This window comes from Crassostrea angulata, chromosome 5, assembly GCF_025612915.1.
Source record: "Crassostrea angulata isolate pt1a10 chromosome 5, ASM2561291v2, whole genome shotgun sequence".
NCBI classification, from domain to species: Eukaryota; Metazoa; Mollusca; class Bivalvia; order Ostreida; family Ostreidae; genus Magallana; species Magallana angulata.
This window is the reverse complement of record NC_069115.1, coordinates 14,011,709-14,019,355: the sequence shown is the minus strand read 5'-3', so window position 1 is coordinate 14,019,355 and position 7,647 is coordinate 14,011,709. Positions and strand designations below refer to the sequence as shown.

Sequence of the window (7,647 nt, the reverse complement as noted above, 5' to 3'; positions counted from 1 at the left end):
GAGTCTCGGTAAAAAAAAATGTTGATGTACCTTCTTAACGGACTTTGAAAAAAAAATTCAAATTGAAAGCAAAATCCATAGGTGCAAGATCGGGGCTGTATGGTGCTGGGAGTGCTGCAAAAGCTCAATATATCAGTAATTTTATTTTCACTCCTATGCGATTCCAATTGTAAACATTTGTCCTATAGAATCTGAGATCTAAGTTCCAATATATATAAACTGAAATGCTCCGCAAAGCATATCTTATCAAAATAATTAAGCTGAATATTTTTATGATGCATTTGAAATAACAAATCTTTACATATTTCTTAGAAAAAACGTCAGGATTTAATCCGAAAACTTTCGCTGGTATCCTGCAAATAGTTCGCTAACAATCAAACTTGTCCGCGAACTTTTCCAACAAACCTCGTATTCCCTTTATTTGCATTTACATTGGAAAAAAAAAGTAGTGATACTAGAATCAATCTATAACAACGCGTATAGCACTATACCTGATAAAATGGCATTGCTATGAACAAGTTTCAGATGCAGTGTCATGTATACCAATCATAGACCATTGCCTAGAGAATATATAAAAAGAGGCCCATGGGGCCACATCGCTCACCTGAGTAACACTGGCTTTACACGGCTGTTCAAAGGATATTGTGCCATATGGCCCCTCGGTAGAAAAAAAAAGAATACCATAAAATAAACTGTACCCAAATTTTACACTTATTTTCCTACACTTAATCTTTGACATTGTACCCCCCTTTTTTTTTGCTTGTCAAGATTTCTGATAAGGTCTATCCCCCCCCCCCTCCTCTCAATGAGCCTCAGACTGCAATATATTGACAGGCATATCGCTATGTTTAAGGCCCACCCTTTATTTTCATTTTTATTCAAAATCAACGTTAACGAATGGCTACAAATCAAGATGATTTTCCACTGTAATTTTTTCTTAAGAATAGCGATAGTACATTTATCCCTGTCACAGTAATGTTTTGAACTGTTTTAAAGAGGTCGTTTTAATTTAACTGTGTCTGAAAAACCAACAAAATTAGTGTAGTTTCATCGTATAAGGAGGGGGCCCCAAAAAGTTGTTACAGCATATCATCCTTTAAATTTTTCTGTAAAAGTATTTAACGTTAAGTGGGACATTTCTAGTAATAAATAAAAATGTCAGCGTCAATCGTAGAATTATAAACAAGATACAGAACTCACAATTCTGCCTGGTTTGAGTCAATGTTTTGTTCACAAGAGTTAATTACATTCAACTTAAGATTTTTAAACTTGGTATTTCCTATTCAGAATGAACAAAAGTATGGCCTCAGTTCTGTGAGCAAAGCTCTGTATCTTGCTTATAATTGGAAACTTGACACAGCTGAATATGGTTACAGTCGGTTCAAGCATATCTTTCACAACATACACCATATCATAGCATAGCATTGAAATCTCATAGCATAGCATTAAAATCTCATAGCATAGCATTGGAATCTCACACCATAGCATACAATCTCATATAATCGCATTCATCATAGCATACCATAGCATAGCATACAACATTATTTTAACTCGGTTTTAAATGTTTTTATTTAAAAAACTGAATGTTCACAAAGCGTCGCGAAAATTCGCCACATGGTTGTTCGAGTTATGGGAGAACAAACACCGCCAAATATATTGGAGGATTAGCAACGCTTAGTACACTAGCCGTGTCCTACGATCGCCATTAAGAAAGCAGATTTGTTGCAATGTACTTTGAAAATTGTATAGTAGTATGTCATTTCCAAATTCAGTAAGATGAACTCCGTCTTTTCTGAATAAGCCATAAGAATTTCATGTAATTTCTGGATAGCTGACGTAAAAACAATCATTTTGTACAAACAATTTGCTCATAAATTCGTTAATTCTTTTGGCTGCAAAATTGTGAGATTTTACATTATTCCTATGACGACATGAAGATCTAGGAAGAATATTAGACCAGCCAAGAATGGTGTTTGGAAGCCTGGTCTGAATTTCATAAAATATTTTTTTAATTTTCTCGTACGTAAGTCAAAAAGAGAAACATTACCAATATTATTTTCCCCACAGGCAATAATTAAAATATCAGGAGACGGTTCGTACCTCAACAGCAACTGAATTCGAGGGAACAACTTATTCAACGTGAAATCGCCCTTGCCCTGCCAAAAGATGCAATAATTTTGTTGTTGAAGTCCTAGATATGCTTTTTCTTTAGAAAGGCAAGTGCGCTGGAAAGCCCACTTGGCAATAGATGATCCTAGAAGTTTTACCTAAATGCTCTTTTCTTGACCTTTATATGAAAACAAATATGTTTATAAGGAAAAAACAAAAATTCTTACTGATTCTAATCTTTTTAATATCTAATGTAGCTTTTGTACACATTTAATGACCATCTATCTTTTTCAAAATTTCTGATTCAAAATTACCTTTTAAAAACCTATCAAAAGCAGCCCCAATTCGAAAAGAGTGGGAAGCGTAGTGTGAATTTGAAGGACCTAAGATATCTATTGATTTGTTCAATACTGACGTAAACTGATAGCGCGTGAGTGGACTGCCATCCACATGAGTAAAGAGTTGCCCATCAAATCAAATCAAATGGGGCAAATAGCTTGAGTATCGGACTCAACCAACTGAATTGATGAACCTTTTCCTGATTGGTCAGTTTTAGAAAACGGAACAGTAAGCTTTAATAGATTCCTATCAATTGATTGGTCGTTGATTATCTATATGTCCTTAATACCAATAATATGGTGATTGTTATTGGAATTGTTTCTTGTAAATTCACCTACTCTAAAAAAGGCAATATATGCCAAAGAAAATGCAGCACAAAATTTGAAGGTTTTAAAATGAGATAACCAAAACAAAGCTTGAACTTGATATGAGCTTTTTTAAATATCTTGAGTTGTAGGCAAATGATGGTCAATTGATTTGCGTGAACGTTTAACACCTTCCAAGAGTTTTATAACTAGGAAGTATTTTGTACAATTGTTGGTGCATAAAAGTTTGCATTTTAAACTTATTCCAGATGAATATTATGATACTGTACTATATGCTACACTTTTCAAGGACATATGAGCAATGGAAACACATAAGTGGGAAACTGGAGGACCTAAAATTCCGGAAAAAACCATAGTCTTTTCGAAAACTTGAAAAACATACTATTGTATGAAATTGTTTCTGTTTGAGGCTACATAGTTTAGTGTTAGCAGTTTTATATCGTCTCTGATATCATCCTCGTGAAATCTTCTGGAATGGGCAAACGATAAACGTTCGCTTCTTGTTCGAGCGATCTGAACCTTGTTCACTGTTGAGAAATAGAAAAGGCGATCGAGTTACTAAATAATACTACATAATAAAAAAATTAAACTTCCATTAAATTGTTCAAGAGAGCTTAGCCAAACACGAAGGTCACTCTTCATAACTTCATTGACACTTATGAAATGAGATGAGTGCTTAATACCACACATTGCGTCACAGAAACGACTGTTATTTAAAAGCACGAACTGCCGGAATTGCCTTGGCGCAAAAATTCAAGTGACTGTAAAATTTTTAATGTTATTTTGGGATTTGCCAAAATCTGTAATATACTGTGTTTCAGGATTACGTTTACTCAGGGTTTGAGATTTAAAAAAAATATTTTTACAAAGTTCAATATCTGAAGTCCAAAGCGGTTTTAAAAACACAAAATAACAACGTTATTAGCAAATATCGATATTGATATCCCTGATATCTGAGGAAGGTGTGCTCCGACAAAGGTAGATAAAAACTGAAACAGAGGAAATTCGGACTAATTTTATAATTTCCTTATTTTCTCATAAAAACTTTCTGTTGCAGTGTAATTGCAAAAGTGAACTTTTTATGTGTATTTTCATATCATGTTTCATATTTTATGGCTGTATTTACTCGTCTATAAAATCATATCACTGGCTGGCACGCAATTGAAAAAAATCTTTAAAATATATAAAATCAATTCAAGATAAAATATCTCGAAATTTTGATCATTGACCTTATATAATATCAATGACAACATTATACAGAAAATAAAAACAGTGTTAGGCAATCAATGGTTGGATCTCCTATTAGTCAGTTTTTTGTTAAACTCGATGAAAAATGGGTACAAATTTGGAAATTGATAGAGGAAATTCGGACTAAATTAAACTTAAATTATAAGGTTAAAAATATTTATTAGAATATAAAATTAGTAAAGCTATTCGTATTTTATCATTTTCCAACCTACAAATTGTTTTATTATTTTTAATAATTCAAAAATAAAGAAAACTTTGAAAAAGGTGGACAATTTTGACAAATTTGGACAATTTAAAAAAAAAAAAAAATTTAGAGGTCACTAGCAGAAAAAGTAGGTCATTGACCTAGTTATTTGAAAGAGAAAAATAGCACCACAATAGTGGGGCTACAATGAACAATAAGTAGTTTTTCGTTCCTATTAGTGGATTTTTTTTTCGCCCTTGAGTAAACGTAATCCTTAAGGTCAAGATCTTGTAAATGATTCCAAGCTGTCTTTTTGGAGCCATAATGACGTCATAAAACTATGATGACGTCATAATTGATTTGATAAATCTTTTCCCGTGCTTAAATCAATTTGAAAAGGAGGTCAGGAGCTTGTTTAATGTCATTTTTGGAGAAACTGAAGGCATTGAAGATATATTTCATTAGTCAAAATGGACAAAACTCCAAGATTTGTTACTTTTTTCCTTCATATTTCATAGATATTTGTTGTTTAAAAGACGATTTTTCATAGTGTCTACCAAACATTTAACTAAGCCCCATTACACCCTGTAAACCAAAAAATTTATATTGAGTTTCATAAACCTGAAGACACCTCTCATTTACTAGATCTTGACTTTAAGAGCAATAGTTTTATCCTCATGTATACTTATAACCAGTTTTTCTGTGTCGCTGATTTCTATGCTTAGAAAAACCAATTACTTTTTAGGCCCAACTGTTTTTTTCGTGTGCTCGCAGAATTCCAAAATCTTTACAAGTATTCTGAAAACTTGACATTAATAATTTGCATCCTTCAATATTTTTGGCTGCAAAAATAAAATCATCAAGGTGATGACTTAATGTATCTTTACCTGTTTTTATTATTGTCCCCCATTCTAGAAAACTAACAAATTTTTCCCATAAAGCACAACTTATCGAACAGCCCGTAGGGAGGCACATATCATAATTAAACGGATTGTTAAATTTAAAACCTAACAGCTCTTGGTCAGCTTGATGTACGAGTAATTAACGAAAAGCTGACTTTCACGTCCATTTTTTCAAGAAAAAGAGTCTGTACCTAAGTTAGCAATCATTTCTAGAACCTCATCAAACGGTGTGAAATGCACTGTGCAATAATCTTGGTAAATAAAATCATTCACACTACTTCCTCCAGGAAATGATAAACGATGTAACGCCACCCCCATCTTTCCTAGCAACAATGCCTATATGATTATCTAAAGTTATGCATAGGTACTTGATCTAATGGACCTGCAACACGACGTTATTCAATTTCTTTGTATATATTTTGTTTTGCTTTCTCTGGGTGCTGTTTGGTTAAAATTAAGTTATCACTGGTTGATGCAAAACGGGGACCAGAGTAGCTGATTTTAAAACCATATTTAAAGTTATCCCTCAGCTAACTAGCATCCAGAGTTTTAGGATAATGAGAAAGCTAAAGATACATATTACACAAATAAATAGGTGTTGTTCCTGGTTTTTGATAGTTTGTTGTACATGTATATATGGGACTTTTTCCATGAGTCACATAAAAAGTGCGACTGGCGCAGTTGATGGTGAATAAATATATATAAACAAGAGCCATAATCTTGATCGATTTGGTTCCAGGAATTACAATCATTTCTTGCTTTTCTTGATGCGAAATTGTCTATCATATTCCGTCCAACCAAATCCATGTGATCGATCGACTAGCAGCAGTTTTTATATTTGCATATATTTTAGCATCTTTTGTGCTTGGTCGGGATGGGCTACTAAGTATATGCTCATGTAAATGAAAAAAAAATCTAGCCATGTTTGGATATCAAACATTTTGTTTTGATTCACTGGTTTGAGAGACAATGGACCGTTATTCACAACAATTTTGTATTCCTGGTCATTAACTCAGAAAAAACTCACAGGAAAGAAAACAGATTCCTTGCCGAGATTTATAATGGGGAATGTTTTTACATCTTTTATCCATTCGGAATACACTCGGAATACATCGCGCAATTTTTTTAACGTTATCATCCAGGCTTATTAATGGCTGTTGCAATGCAAAATCTCCGTAGACTTTCAATTTCGGGATGTGTATTGAAACCTGAAGCGGTAGAGGGGGCATTTCAAAACAGACAATCTGGACATCTTTTATATTAGTGGATGAACTTAGTTTGAGCACAAAGGTATTTACTATTATTGAAATATCATGCAAAAAGTGGTGGAAGCAAAAATTCGGGACAGAGTATAGTTCACCAGTAACGTTAATTATAGCATTGTGATTTCTAAATCTAATTCTGCTTTGTTTGAATGAACATTTATGCAATCAAAACTGGTATCTTCACATGAATATGGCTGATGTTTGTTGCTGATCGTTTCAATTTTTTGCTCAGAGTCCGTACTCGGGCCTGCCAGCTGGGATTCTAAATATTAATTGCTGCTGAAGATTGCTCAACCGGTTGTTGGTTTCTTGAAACCACGCCATTATCTCCCCTCTGGGATATTAATTAATGTCTGAATCGTATGTGTTAATTCCGGGAGGATCATTTGAGATACAGATGCAGCTACTTCCCCGATGCTGACTCCGCTATTCGTCGGGTCTGTTTGGTCCGGTACGTTTTGAATTTTCGACCTCTTAGCCCCATTCAGTAAACGAGCTTTACCGACCAATTCCCTGTTTTCGGTCCGCCAAACATCCTTTGAACGGGAAGCCTGACGGGGCTGCATTTCAATCAATTTTTATTCACTCTTTTACCCAGCTGATCAGTTTTCAACCGTTGTAGAATGTGACGAAATGAGAAAAAAGTATGACGTCACAAGTAGACGGAAAATGAAATTTCCCAGTTAGGTTTATTCATTGCTATAATAATCTGATTTTTTTTCCAAAAGAAAATGAATTTTATTAAGTTTAAGTGTAGGATCCAGTAAATGCTTTCATGTAGCGGAACAGTCATTCAATTGTTATTTAATTACCAAATTTTTTGCGATTGAAAATTCAGGGGTGTATTATATATATTGTAATTTTAAATTCTACCCATGTTTTAAAAGGTGTGTGTACTTCCATCGTAGTAATACACCTTATCAAAATGACAAAAACACCAGTCACGTGTTCTTTCTATTGTTAACATGGAATATTGAGCTAACGTATCATTGCTTATCTTTTCTATTCACAATCGTACCTGAAATAATGACGGGTAAATTTTTCAAATGAAGATTAGCATAATTACTTTACATGATACATATTATCGCATAGCCCCCTAATTCCGTCTTTACCGTAACTCCGTCACTCTCGGGAAACTCCTCGCCGTTTGAAATCAAGTGCAATTATGACGTCATTTTTTGCATGTCAAAAATCTTCAATCAAATGTCAACAATTTGCAACGGTTAATTTAAGAATGTGTTTAAACATAACAAAATTACACCTTGTTCATTTTA

General features: G+C 33.7%; 1 pseudogene; it reads right to left on the bottom strand.

The window, feature by feature from the left end:
* Positions 1–1,674: 1,674 nt before the first annotated feature.
* LOC128184246 (uncharacterized) lies at positions 1,675–6,939 on the bottom strand (annotated as a pseudogene).
* Between the last annotated feature and the right edge of the window lie 708 nt (positions 6,940–7,647).